The sequence below is a fragment of the Aotus nancymaae genome, unplaced genomic scaffold, assembly GCF_030222135.1.
Source record: "Aotus nancymaae isolate 86718 unplaced genomic scaffold, 86718_ANA_hifiasm-v0.15.2.pri h1tg000260l, whole genome shotgun sequence".
Taxonomy (NCBI): Eukaryota; Metazoa; Chordata; class Mammalia; order Primates; family Aotidae; genus Aotus; species Aotus nancymaae.
Window position 1 is genome coordinate 851,634 of NW_026988675.1, and position 14,782 is coordinate 866,415.

A 14,782-nucleotide genomic window follows, 5' to 3' on the forward strand; every position below is an offset into this window, starting at 1 on the left:
GCTAACTCTTGTGTGTGTTCCCTATGTGGGGTCTTAAGTTTACAAAAACATTATCTGAAGGTCCATTCCACCTCTGGTGATTCAAGATGACACTCGATACCCTACACAAAGTGCAACTCTTAAGGAGCAGACATGCCGGCAAGTGGGCAGAGGCAGAAGGGGCATCTCACCAGATGCAACGTTTGCAGGTTTCAGGGATGGTATTACCACACCTCCACCTGCTCGCCCAAGCTCCAAAGAACCTCGCCTTCATTTCCTTTAGGGGGACCCTACCTGCCACCCTTTCCTCCCGCTTCTCCCCTCACCCACATCTGCTTTCCTAAAACGGCTTCATTTCTCCTACTTCCTTTTTCACTCTTGCCATTAAGTCAAGTGATAGCCGAGAAAGAAGCAAGTCATGAATCCCACACAGCTCATGTGGCTCAAATGAATAAGCACAACATTCCAGGAAGCAAAATATTTGAAATCCCAAACTTTCAAGTAACTGTACGTAAATTGTTTGACTTCCGTAAAACTTATATAATAAGTATTATCATTACCAACAGCTAAAAGAAAGTCATTTTTCTGTTTATTATGGAAAACTATTGGCTGGGCTTGGTGGCTCATGCCTGTAATCCCAGCACTTTGGGAAGCTGAGGCGGACAGATCATCTGAGGTAGGGAGTTCGAGACCAGCCTGATCAACATGGAGAAATCCCGTCTCTACCAAAAATAAAAAATTAGCCAGGCATGGTGGCACATGCCTGTAATGCCAGCTACTTGGGAGGCTGAGGCAGGAGAATCGCTTGAACCTGGGAGGCGGAGGTTGCAGTGAGCCAAGATCACATCATTGCACTCCAGCCCGAGCAACAAGAACAAAAAGAAAGAAAACTATTATCCACGTTTTTTATGCAGGAAGAAAGTAAGGCTCAGGGCCTATCTAAGTCCACGTAGGCTGCTATAACAAAATACCGGGAAGGTTATAAACAATAGAAATGCATTTCTCATGGTTCTAGAGCTGGGAATTCTAGAACCAAGATCAAGGCACCAGCAGATTCAGTGTCTGGTGTGGGCCCTTTTCAGGGTTCATAGAGGATGCCTTCTTACCATGTATGTACATGGCAGAAGGCGTAAGGGATCTCTCTGGGGTCCCTTTCATAAAGGCACTAATCCCGTTTATGGGTATCCACCTCATTACCTGATCACCTCCCCAAGGGCTTCTACTCCCAACTACCATCACCTTGGGGGTCAGGTTTCAACACGGGAATTTGGGGGAAGACATAAACATCACGACCATAGCAAGGGGGACTAGAACGGCTTCGGGAGAGCAAAAGCCCTGCTGGGATCCAAGCCCAGGTCTCTACCTCCATCCACCCACTGAGCTTCATGGCCTGGCCTGAGAGGACACACTGTCTAACGGCTCAGGAAGAGAGTAACAGCACTCTTTTGGAGTTTCTCAAAACGTTCCAACAATGGCTCTGCTTCCCTGCCTGAGCCCCCAGCTGCTGTCTCAGTCCCCATTTCTGCAGGATGGTTCCTCTACATCTTCAGTGCCACAGAAGGAGCTCCGAGGGCCTGGACCGGAGGAGCCCGTAACCATGTCACTGACAGCAGCAGATCAACGGCTGTGACCTTTAGCACCACACACACCAGCCACATGCTGCAGGGCATGTGCAGAGCCTGTGGACACGGGAACAAGTGCTCCCACACAGAGGGGAGCACCGTCGGGGGGTTTAACACAGCACACGCTATCACCCAGTCTCAGGTCTGGCGTGAGACCCAACCCTATGTGTTGAACCAAGGCTTCGAACTCCCGAGCAATCTGAGCACAGTGTCTAAGGAGCCCATTGGGCGATATATGTAAACACGGTAATCAAAGACTCAAAACCCGAGTGCAATAACGTGGGAGAAGCCACAGCCACATTCAGTTCCTGGAAGACCGAGCCGCTCCCCTGGCCGCGTACCCTGCAGGAGCTGCTGAGGAGCTGTGGCCCTCATATCCCCAACAACGCCAGCATGATTTTTGGAATAAGAAGGTGCCTTGTTATTGCCAGGGGCTTTCTCTCCTGCAGTTCAAAGCTGAATTATCAAAAAAAAATGAACATGGATATATTTCTCTGCACGGTGATCTGATAGGAATAAGAGCTTATCCATCCCTCAGCAAACTGCCAATTGCTGCCGTTAGAAATTCCATATTCAGTGATACGTAAGGCTTTTGGAATACACTTCAAACCAAAGAATTCAATCCCTTGAGCAGCCAGCGACAGGCCCCATTTAAGACATGGAAGGAACAACAGCAGGCTCATCTCTGCAGCTACGGCTCAAAAGTGGCTGGGCCCACATCATAGTCAAGACAAGCAGCCCACCACCTCCTCCTCCTACCCCGGAGCCCACACAAGGTGCAAGCCACGCGGACAACAGCCACCACACAACAGGGGCGAGGGACATATTCCAGTCCTCCTCGGGGAGGGGGAACCGCTCCGGGTCTGAAATACTCCCCTAGAGGGGCCATCTTCCCCACTCACCACCGCGTTCAGGAGCACCGCTCCCACACCACTAAAGGGGCACAGCACCTCAGGAAAGGAGCCTACCTGTGCACAAAAAAACCTCAAATACACAGTCGGAAATCAGCTACGCCTAGGAGTGTGTGAACAAGAAACGCCTATCTCCTCTGGAAAAGGGGAAGCCCTCTCCAGAGCAGGCCAGGAAGCAAGAGCAGAAACGCTCCGGCTTCAGGAGGCCGGAGAAGTGCACCCCGCATGACATCTGGCAGAGGCAGCCAGCAAAGAGGTGTGGCCAGGTCACAGAGGCCGCTGGTCTGGAGTTGAGGAAGGGGGCAGCAGGGCCCCTGTGCCAGCCTCTCTGCTCCTGCACGTGCTCAGCATTCTCCATAATGAAGACTTTACAAAGAAAAGTCTCTTGGGAAAAAAGAAATAGAACTGTACTAGTCTAGTTCTTTAACTTTGTGTGTGTGTGTGTGTGTGTGTGTGTGTGTGTTTGTGTGTGTGTATGAGCATGTATTTGTGTGCACACATATGCATGTGTGCGTGTTTCTGTGTATGCATGCCTGTGTATTTATGCACGTGTGTGTTTGTATATCCCTGAGATGGGGAGAGTCGAGGAAACCAGCCCCCCAGTCCTCACATGGAAAACACTCACGTGCAGTGAGCTCATGGTAACGTGAAGTCCGCTTCCAGCACAGCAGAGCCCAAGGCAGGGCTGGAAATGATCAAAACGCTGACCCATGAGGTCTGTAACAGTAGCAAAATCCCAAGACTCTAAAACTCCTCCTCCCTGGACCTACAGCCATGCAGACAACCTGTCAGAACACCTACAGAGCCCCCATAGGCAAGGCCGAACAGTAGATGGGGCAAAACACTGCAGCCCCCACTGCAGACCCAAATCACGACTGGGGATTCTATGGGTACAGCCACCATCCCCAGGAGATCTGAAGGTGCAGGCACCAAGACAAGGTAGAAAACCATGTGCTTCTTCCTTGGGGTGTCTGTCACTTCCCACATGGCACTTCCAGGCCACCTCACTTCCCCACTCACTGAAACCATAAACCTAAAAGGACATAGCCAAGCCTCCTTCGGTCATGGAGGCCATCAGGCTATTTGACCTCTCCAGGGACTCACAAACTCAGCATCAGAGAGGCTGGGAGGGATAACATGGGGAGAGAAATGCCAGTTACAGGTGACGGGGGGATGGAGGATGTAAACCACCTTGCCAACTATGTACCTATGCAACAATCCTGCATGATCAGCACATGTACCCCAGAACCTAAAGTTCAATTAAAAAAAAAAAAAAAACTCAGCATCACTAAACCTTACTCCAGGGTTCCCAGGTTTCCCCGGCACCTGAAAACTCCAATCCATCTACACACAAGCATTTCCAAAATGAGGCCAGAAAAGTCCCCAGGCCAGGAGAATGCCCTGGACCTCCCCACTCCTGCCGTCTCCGCCCTGAGAGGCAGTAAGACAAGGCAGTGAGAAACCAGGGACCGGTACCACTGAAAGAGCTGTTGATGTAGCCAGGGGACAAATTATTTAATTCTTATCTGAAATCAAATTCTTAAGAATTATTTTCTATAATTGAAACCATGGATTTCAAAGTTCTTTGATTTATTCTTGAGATGAAAAGTATACACCGTATCAAAAAGCAGCTACCAGCCCCGGCTTTCCTCAAGAGTTTTCTTTCCGTGGCCGAAGTCCAAAGCGGCACCTCCCCCCGCAGTTGTAACTCAGCTCTTGCACACCACGTCCTCACTGCCTTCTGTCCACACTGCCATGCGTCATAAGTAACAATCTCCCTCGTGCCAGAGAGAGGCCACCCATGGGATCTTCAAGCCAGAGACTGAAGGATTGAGAGGGTTTGGAAATGTAAGAATCCTTGCCAGAGAGACTGCTCCACACACATTCTTTCTCTCTCTCTTTTTTTTCCCAGCCTGCAAGTTTTCCTGCCACAAGAAATGTGAAGCCAAGGTAAGCATTCCGTTGCCTTCCTGTGGGACTCTTTATAGCTGAGTTGGCCCTGCTGCCTGTTAGCAACAGTTCGGACGGCTCAGGTGGGAATGTCTCGGGTGGGAATGTCTCGGGTGGGAATATCTCAGGGGGGAATGTCTCGGGAGCAGGATCATGAGCAGATTGATTTTTCAAGTGGTATGTGCATCCAGCCAAACTGGATTCCTAAAGAAGAATAGTGAACTTCAGCAGCAGAAAGCATTCCTGTGTGCCCAGAAATTACAGCTGATCCCTAAAAAAAGAAAAGAAACTGGAAAATGCCCCTTAAGAATAAGAATTTAAAGTATCCATGAAAGACAGGATTGGAGCCTTTAAATTTGTGAGAAAGTCGTGCATATGATTTCGGAACTGCTTCCACTTCCGGACAACCTGAGAATTGACTGTCAGAATAAATTCATGTCTAAATTCCTACAGGAGAATCCTTCCACAGGGGCCATTGTGTGAATGGATGAGTCCTGTGTCCCTTCGGGGGCCCTAACAATGCCACGCAGAGCTGGAACCAATGTGGATTTCACAGGCCCTCTCGCCCAGAGGCTGCAGCTGTGATGAGGAGGCATAAACCTCCCCACCAACACCAGCATGCTGCAGGCAGGCCTTGCAGGACAGGGAGAAAGAAATGAAGCCACAGCACCGAACAGTCCCAGCACGGTCTCCTGTGCCAGCTCCAGGGAAAGGTCCAGAACATTCCCTCTTTTCCCCCATGTTTGCCAGCCCACAAGGACAGCTGTGGGAGGAGGAAAGAGACCTGGATTGGGGGAACAGTGACTGGGGACGCCAATCCAGGCTCTGCACCTCTAGCTGGGTCTCTTGTTTCCTCCCACAGAGGTATCATGGGTCAAAAGGAATCCTTCGAGGCACCCTGCTTTGAAACTGGAAAGCAACATCCACATGTAGAAGTGTGTGGGACCAGAGACTAAGGCCTCAGAAGTCAGCGAGAGGGACTGCACATCCCGGCTCTGTGTGTCAAGGCCCTGTGAATCCAACCAATGTCTCACTCCCCATCCTGCACTCTGTTTTCTATGACCTACCAAAGTCAAAAACGTTTGTGTAGGGTTGAATGAAGATAAAACAGATAAGGTCACTTGCCCACTTCCTGGCTTTTATTCGAACTCCAGTTACAGTTACGTTGTTAATCTATGTATGATCTATTCTTTTGAACTGCTGAACTGTCTTTCTATAGCTCTGAGGTTTGTGAGATTATTCACAAAAACATGTATTTATCCTACACCTTCTAATGGGCAAAACACACAAAAGTGATCAATGATTTTCAAATCAAGAGAGACTCGCCACAAGGGGCTTCCACACAGGATTGAAAGTCCAGACAGACACCATCCCCGGCAGAGGCCAGCAAGAAAGACTGAGATAAAGAAAAGGGCGGTGGGCAGGCCTTTGGCCTCTGGCTAAGAGAGAGTCAGGGGAAGAATTCTGCCCACACATGTCTAGCAGCATGTCAGAGGACCATGCCTGTGCGCAGCCCCCTCCCACAGTGAATTAGCTGGGCTGTGTGACAATACAACCTGGCAGAAGGGACAGTGTGTGACTTTTGTGGCCATAAGGCATCGTGCTTCTGCCCTGGTCTCCAGGATCACTCATTCTGAGGACAGCCAGACGCCATGGTGTGAGGACACTCAAGCAGCCCTGTGGAGAGGCCCCCATGGAGAGGAACTGAGGCTTCCCACCAACAGCCAGAAGTGTGCCACCTCAGAAGCTGGTCTCCAACCCCAGCCAGTCTTCAGATGATGCAGCCTCTCCAGAAACCCTGAGCCAGAACTGCCCAGTCACCTATGTCCCAAATTCCTGATCCAGTGACACAGTGAGAGAAAACAAATGCTTACTGTTACGCTAAGGCACTAACTTTGGGGGTAATTTGTCATGGAACAGGAATATAACGTGCCAACTAAACACAAAAAAGGGCCCTGGTCAGTGCAAGGGCAGCACTGGTATGATAAATCCTACTTGGCCACCAGACAGCTATCGGCATTGTAGAGAAAAATCATTATATTCAATAACCATAGTGAAATCATATCAACTGCCCATGAGCCAAGACTACAATCCTGAGAGGCAGAGCCATTGTTTCTGGTATGTAAGCAAGTAACCCTCAGAGTTTTACAAATGTTTGCACTAGGACTTTACACTCAACTGCCAGCAGCATGGGTGATCCTCAGAGTAGCAAGTCCACTGTCAACCTGTCCGTGGTCCAGCTGTGGTCAGCACTGCACCAGGCAGTGTATGAGATACTTCCCTGTATGTTACTGCACTTGCTCCTCATAAGCACCTCTCAGGGAGAAACTGTAAGAGTGACTCAGCCAAGCAGGCAGCCATGGTCTGTGAAGGTAGGACTCCAGCCCGTCTGTGCATCAAGTTCAGCGTTTTCAGCCAGTTGTACTCTCCCTGCCTTTCTGACATATTACAAAAAAAAAGAATCAGACAGTGCCCAGGCTCAGCTTCCTATCCTGCCACATACAGAAGATGGCCCCCTGCCTGCCCTAACCCTGCCCATGCCAACCCCAGCTCCTCATTCACGCCATCCTGCACCCACCTCCTGGGCCCAGCTCAGCTGCCTCTGTGCCTGAATTCTCCACACCCTTCTGTGCCACTGACCCATCAGGATGGGTCATCACAGTGGATCATCATAGCTTGTCACATCATGGTGATCTCCCTGTGTCCACCTCTCCTGATGGGCTGCAAGCTCATCAAGGGACGGCGTCTCTGTTGTACATGACCGGGATCTCACAATAGCAGCACTAACAGGAGTGACAAGCAGCTGACGCACTCAATGCCTAAAAGTTTGACTGCATGGGCATTACCAAATTTCCACCACACCCCGGAAAGAAGCTGCCTGTCTTTGCCTGTTTTATCAATGTGAGACTGCGGTTTATGGATGAGACTGAGGATTCATGTGCTGAGCAACCGTGTGCCAATCCTGACCTGTTCCAGGTCTGCTTTCAGAAGCCCATAGCCAGCAGGCCCATGTGCTGTGGAGACCCCATTACCTGATGAGGTAATGAGGGACTCCGGGCTGTGAAGGTGCTGGCCACAAGGGAGACTCCAAAACAGCCGAGGAACTTCTCACCAAAATCCATCTCCAAAGCACACAGGCCCAAAAGACAAAATGTATGCATTCACTTTGACCCTCAGCCACACAGACTTGCCTCCTTTTTGGAATACCACCTGTTTGAGCTGGCAGCTAAGCAGCCGCCTTCTCAGGGAAGGTCATTTTTATTTGAAAGAACTCCTAGCAGACAAAATGTAGTTATTCAGACTCAAGTGCTTGTCATTTTCTCAAAAATTTAATGAGTCTGTAGTCATAAACCAATGTCAAAATTTGAGATTTCAAGTGAAAATCAGAATTTTAGAAGACTTGTACCCAGGCCTGGCATGGTGGCTTACGCCTGTAATACCAACACTCTAGGAGGCTGAGAAGGGCAGATCACCCGAGGTCAGGAGTTTGAGACCAGCCTGGCCAACATGGTGAAATCCCGTCACTATTAAAAATTCAAAAAATTAGCTGGGCATAGTGGTGCATGTCTGTAATCCCAGCGACTCAGGAGACTGAGGCACAAGAATTGCCTGAACCCAAGAGGCAGAGATTGCAGTGAGCCAAGATCATACCACTGCACTCCAGCCTGGGTGACAGAGTGAGATTCTGTCTCAAAAAAAAAAAAAAGACTTGTACCCATCACCAGAGCCTAACAACCCCAGGACATTTCTGTTAAAATCAATGATCATATTAACAAATGTGGGGATTTTCCTGAGACTGTATAACAAACATGTCAACATGTAGAAGTTCTGCATCATTGTCAGTGGACCAATAATTTCCAAATGGCCAGTGTGTGGTGTTCCACACTGGGTAAAAGATGCACTCAGAGTGCAAGACAGGTCAGTGGATTTTAATAAAACAGAGTAGGAAAAACTCCACCCATACAGTTTCAGATTCCACGGTGAAACTGAACTTTAAGCAACTGTCACTTGAGTTTTAGTGTAGAATCAAAATGTAATATTCACGATGGCCTGAAAAGCCTATTAAAATGCTTCCTTTTCCAAGTAGGTATGTTTATGGGGCTAGATAGTCTTCAACACTTCAAACCAAGCATTATGCAGAAAGACTGCATGCAGGAGGAGTCCACAGGAGGAGTCAGCCTATTGATTAAGGCTGCATAACAGGATCACAAGAAGAATGCCCCTCCTCTCATTTTGTTGTTTTGACACGTACAGTCATTTTTTTATTAAACATATGTTCACTTTAACATATAATGAGTTCATTACTGTTGCCTTTAGCTGGCTTAAATATTTTAAACATTCATCAGTTTCCCTTATCTAATAGGGTAAATGGTGATGAATATAAATCACACTGACAGGAACCCTTTAGGGTCTTCCAGCAGCCCCGCAATGGGTGCCTGAGACACGCAGTGCGAGGGCAACCCCGTTCTTTCTCCTTGCCTGAGGCTCTCAGAAAGGGGTAAGGACTCAATTTTGACCAACAGAAAGGTAAGCGAACTCTCTCAGGGGCTTCTGGCGAAGGCCTCCCCACTCCTATGAATGAAGCAAGAGAAGGAATATGCCTCTGCCTCTGGACCCTGCCCCTCTGAGCACGGAGCTGGACCCACAGGAGGAACCTGGAGAACTCGGGCTGCTGAACCAGGGCCCAGGTGCACTGCCCGGAGCCCACCAGCCACCACACCTGCCCCCAGCAGAAGACCCATGCCCTGCTGGCTGAAAGAGGCTCCATCTGTGCAGCCCCGTGACTGGCTGCCATGGTGCCTCCCACGCAGCTCCATATGCTTTACATGGCTTATTCCACCCGTTCCCACAGGGACCAGAGAGAAAGGCACATTCTCGCTCCATTGTACGAACAGCAAACTGAAGCACAGAGCGGAAGCTGCCTGCCCTGAGTGGCAGAGCAGGTCAAGTAGTGACATCAGCTGCCAGCCTGGCTCTACGTGGGCAGAGCCCACCTGCTAGAGCTGGACTGGAACACCCAGAGAGCTGGTGTGCAAAGGCACTCTGCCTGGTGCAAGAACTGGGGCTCCACATGCATGAGGCCACTAAAGCAAACAACTACCACCAGCTACACCAGGACCAGGATCCGGTGTCCATGGAGCAGAGGAGCTGAAAGGACGATGCTCACCCCATCCTCTCACCAAGTATCCGTGCCAGTCATGTTCCCTCTGACACCCATTTCCCCTTTTGTACTTAGGAGTAGAACAGGGTGATAGCCAAGATTCCTCTCTGCCGTGAAAAAAAAATTTTACCTAAGCAATAAAAAGATAAAATTATATATACTTCTACAAATAAAATATTAGATAGCTATTGAAAAATTATAATGTCAAGCTATTTCACATGGGAAAGTTCTTATAAAAGGCAAGGCTGACAGACACACAGCACTCTGTATTGTATGTGGTAAACTTTGGGAAAGACAGACACATGCGGTGGCCTCATCCGTAAGAGAGAACCAACACTGGAGAGAGACAGGGCAATGCAGACCAGAAAGGAGGAGCCAGACAATAAAACTGGGAAAACCGGTTATCCCATGAAAATAATAATAATGGCAGAAATAACATGAATTTTAGATGCATCAATCACAGAACTGAATTCGGAATCGGAAAAGCAGAAACGAATATTAGAATAAAATGTCAGAGAACATCTTTGTGGTCTTGGAGAAGGGCAGGCGTTCTAAAACAAGGAGCAAGAACGGGAACTCAATGAAAAGATGGGTAGATCTGAACGAACCAAACATCACAACTTCTGCATGACAAACAGGGCACAAACAAACTTAGACAAGCAACTGACTAGAATGTCTGCAATGTGCAAAGTGGAAAGATAAGAAACTAACCTGTTCTGAGGACGAAAGTCATTAGAAATTGGCAAAAGTTCTGCCCAATATCACAGATAAGATTTAGTATACATCATACAGTGAATTCATAGAAATTAAAACACTTGATTTTTACATTTTTTAAATTTTAGTTGTTTATTTATTTACAGATGAGGTCTCACTCTGTCACCCAGGCTGGAGTGTAGTGGCATGATCATAGCTCACTGCAGCCTCGAATTCCCAGGCTCAAGCAATCCTCCTGCCTCAGCCTCTAGAGTAGCTGGGACCACTGGCACATGCCACTGTGTAGGTCAATTTTTAAATTTTTTGCAGAGATGGGGTCTTGCTTTATTGCCCAGGCTGGTCCCTAACTCCTGGCTTCAATCCATTCTCCCGCCTCAGCCTCCCAAAGTGCTGGGATTACAAGCATAAGCTACCTTTGCCACGCCCTAAAATAATCTAACTGTAAAATAAGCAATGAGCAAAGGATTTGAAAGGCTACTTTGTTAAGTAAACAGAAATGCTACAGGCAGCTTTTGTGTATCTTTTTAGATGTTCAACCTCATGCAATCACCAGATGAATGAAAAACACAATAAAAAGGAGACATCACTTTTCATCCAACAACTTGCAAAACTGAAAAGCTGAAAAATCTCAAGTGAGAGAGTCGGTAACATTCCATGCAAGCAGGCTCCACCAAGAGCATCTCCCTGTGAGGAGCCTGTCCCTTCTCCTGCCCCGCTTACTCTCCGGCGTCTGAGCAGGTGTGTGGCAGGCCCCTTCTGGTGGCTTTGCCTGAACACTCCGCTCCACAGCTGACGATCTGCAAACTGCACATCAGTTCCCCTGTCAGACAAGGTTTCCAGACTCATGTTTAAGAATCCTGGCTCCCGCTGCAGCAGTTACAGCCCAGAGCTGTCTGGCTTGCAAACGCCCAACATTTTTATATGTTGTCTTGGAACTGCTATTCTTCACAACGTCTCCACGAGCCTTGGGAATCCAGGCCACTGTCTTACAGGGTTGTCAGAATCTTTTATACAACACTCTACACATATTGACCAAGTTATCAACAAGCCTGTGAGTCACCCTGTGCTTCTCCTCACATCTACTGTCAAGTTTGCCAGCCTCTCTGTGTCCCAGTAACAAGCTCCACAAGGCAGGAGGGGAGTGACCAACCCACAGGGGGGGACCGCCAGACAGGGCCTGCCCAATGCCCACCTTCACTCCTTGGCCCCGTGACCCCATTGTTGCCTTGTTAGTCTTAAATAACTATCATGTTCTCTGGAATCCTAATACTGCACCTGGCTCAAAGCAAGTGCTAAAAAACACACACCTACCAACTTGCCCTCCTATTTCCAAACCTTCATCTGCAATCACTTAGTGTATTGCTGACTGTGATGGACTGAGAGACAGGACACGACACTTTCATCTTTCTCTCCCAGCAGGTGCTTAATAATGTTGGGTTAATTGAGTGGAATAGCCCATTACCAAATCTTCTTACAAAACTCCCTTCATCCCATTTTCCCTCTGGTCTCCCTTCTCAGCTTTCTCCTTGCTTCCTTTCTCAACTCTCATCTCCTTTGGGCTCTTCCCTGCAGCTGTCTCTCTTGTGTGGCGCTTCTTTATTCTGTGCCATCCTATCCCACTCATTCCATGCTAGTCTCACTGATTCCACCATTAGATCCAGGAAAACCATCTCTCACAAAGGGAGCATTTCTGCATGGTCTGACTCTGGATCCTCCCTGCATCTACCTTCCTGCAGGGACCAAGTCCCACAAAACTTGTAACTCTTGGGGCTCAATCTACTCGATACCCGAATGCCAAGACTCACACTTACCAGTGCCTTCCTCTCTCCTCTGTGAAATACAGCCAGTTTGGGATATCAGTGGCAACTGAACCATGTTAGGCCACCCAAGGGAATTCAGTGACATGTAGTGAGAACAGGCTACCTCAGAGTCCTAACTGATGGTACGGGCACACCAGCAAGGTTTTCAGCAGTATAAGAAAAACCGTAACTGGACACTTAAGCCCATTGTTCAATGTCATTTCTAGCTTTTCTTTCCCTTACTTCAAGTTCCAACAGTAGAGATAGCAGGGCCCTTACATGTTAACATAACAGTTTTTAAAACATGAAACGTCTTCTTCCAACTTAGCCACATATGAAATTTGCATTTAAATAGGAGGTTAAAATGTGAAAAGTCAGGGGCCTGAAGGTCCAAGAATAAGCAGAAAAGGAAGGGTAAAAATACTGGCCTGCATCACAGAATATGCCCCTAACTCTTCTCCATCTATCACCAACATCAGTATCACCACAATCAACATCTTTGTCACAACCATTACCACTGCCACTGTTACCCTCACCATCGACTACACCATCACTGTCACCATCACCAGTCACATCACCGTCATCACCATCATCACCACCACTGTCACCATTCCTCAACATCATCACCATCACCATCATCCCTATCACCATAATCACCAGTGCCACTGTCACCATCAACCACACCATCACCATCATATTGTTACCATCATCACTATCAATTACACCATCACGATCATGATCACAGCCATCACCATCTTCACCATCATACCGTCATCACCAACCCCATCAACACCATCATCACTGACATAGCATCACTGCGCCATCATCATCATCGTCGTCCCCATCATCGTTGTTACCACCATCACCGTCGGTTACAACATCATCATTGTCAGTGTCACCACTGTCACCCTCATCACCATCACATCAGCGTTGTCATTAGTGACACCACTGAACACTTTCTTGAGCTCCTCAGTGTTCTCTGTGTTTCATGTGTATTTACCCTGCTATTCCTCACAATGACTCTAAGCAGAAAGAGGCAGAGCAGAAACGCCGGCAGGTTGTCTTCACCATCCACCTCACTTCCACCATGCTCTGCTGCTTCCCCAGAAATAAGCCAAAGAAAGGATACGTCTACCAAAATGTCACATCACTGTGATGCATGGTTACTTACATAATCTATGTAAGGCACATACCTTGTTGTCTCTAGGTAGCATGTACACAAAGGGTTCGAAACGCAAATGTATACGACATATGTTAATTATAAGTAGAGGACACTATGAAATCATCTATTTTGGGAGATGATTTCCCCAGAATCTCCCATGTAGATTTCTATGTAGTGTTTTGAGAAAGAGAAGATCCTGGAGATTAACTACTCTAACATACATATTGTTAAAATTGCAGCACCGAGGAGCAGAAATACGGTGCAACTATCCAGGGCTACAGCCTCCTGTACAGCAGTCCATCCCAGACTCTGATAGGCTCCCATCTACACTTGCAGTGCCTGCCAGGACCCCATCTCAACTCCATGAGCAGCATCCTCACATCCAGCCTCTACCTCGTCTACACTTGCAGTGACTACCAGGACCCTATCTCAACTCAGTGAGCAGCAGCGTCCCCACATCCTGCCTCTGCCCCGTCTACACTCCCAGTGATTATGCCCCGCTCCAACTCAGCAAGCAGCACCCCCCACCCTGCTAATGCCCCATCTACACATGTGGCAGCATGGAAGGAAATGGGCAAGGTCCGTCCTCCTTCTAATACGCTGACAAGAGCAAAAATTTCCTGTGAAGATACACAGACATACACAAATAAAAATCTAGCTCATGTGTGCCAGGAGCAGTGGCTCACACCTGTAATCTCAGCATTTTGGGAGGCCCAGGCGGGTGGATCACCTGAGGTCAGGAGTTTGCGACCAGCCTGGCCAACATGGGGAAACCCTGTCTCTACTAATAATACAAAAATTAGCCAGGCGTGGTGGCACACACCTGTAATCCCAGCTACTCGGGAGGCTGAAGCAGGAGAATCACTTGAACCCGGGAGGTGGAGGTTGTAGTGAGCCAAGACCACACCACTGCACTCCAACCTGGGCAACAAGAGCAAAACTCTATCTAAAAGAAAAAAATATATATAGTTCATGTGTTCTATACCAATTTAGCCTGGTACAGTTACACAGGCTCTTTTTCCTTCATAATGTCATGGGGTGTGCCAATTCTATGGGTCCTACTGGAGCCTGGCCAATGTTACCTGAAGACAAGAATCCTCAACCTTGCAACAGAAGCCCTGCTGAGCTGTCTTCCTGGATGGTCTCCACAAGCCCCTCTTCAAATTACACTCATCTCACCATGGCCACAGCCGCAGCACCCTGCAGTCTCACTCTTGACAAAAGAAACCTACAGAAAACGTGTCATTACCAATCTTCACCAGTGAAAGCCACCCACGGGGCAAGTCTCAGATAAGTCTTGTCAGGGAGGGGCAGGGGAAGAGCTCACCCGAGGGGACCTTCACCACCTCCAACAAACCAGATGTCTGTAAAGAAGCAAAGCTAACCACCAGTTAAAACTCACCACACTAAATACTTCTACCCTTTATTCCCTCATTAATTCCACAGGTATTCATTAACATCCACAACGGAAACATTTTGTAAGC

General features: G+C 48.2%; 1 protein-coding gene and 1 long non-coding RNA gene across 7 annotated transcripts in view; one reads left to right on the top strand and one right to left on the bottom strand.

Annotated features, from left to right (window-relative positions):
- Positions 1-14,782, bottom strand: part of LOC135273095 (zonadhesin-like) — a 161,825-nt gene that overhangs the window by 48,291 nt on the left and 98,752 nt on the right. The window lies entirely within an intron of this gene.
- LOC135273096 (uncharacterized) overlaps positions 4,402-14,782 on the top strand; it is a 300,367-nt gene continuing 289,986 nt past the window's right edge. For all 3 annotated transcript variants that reach the window (XR_010340959.1, XR_010340958.1, XR_010340957.1), the window contains exon 1: positions 4,402-4,462. This is a non-coding gene — a long non-coding RNA (uncharacterized LOC135273096). The remainder of the gene's footprint in view (positions 4,463-14,782) is intronic.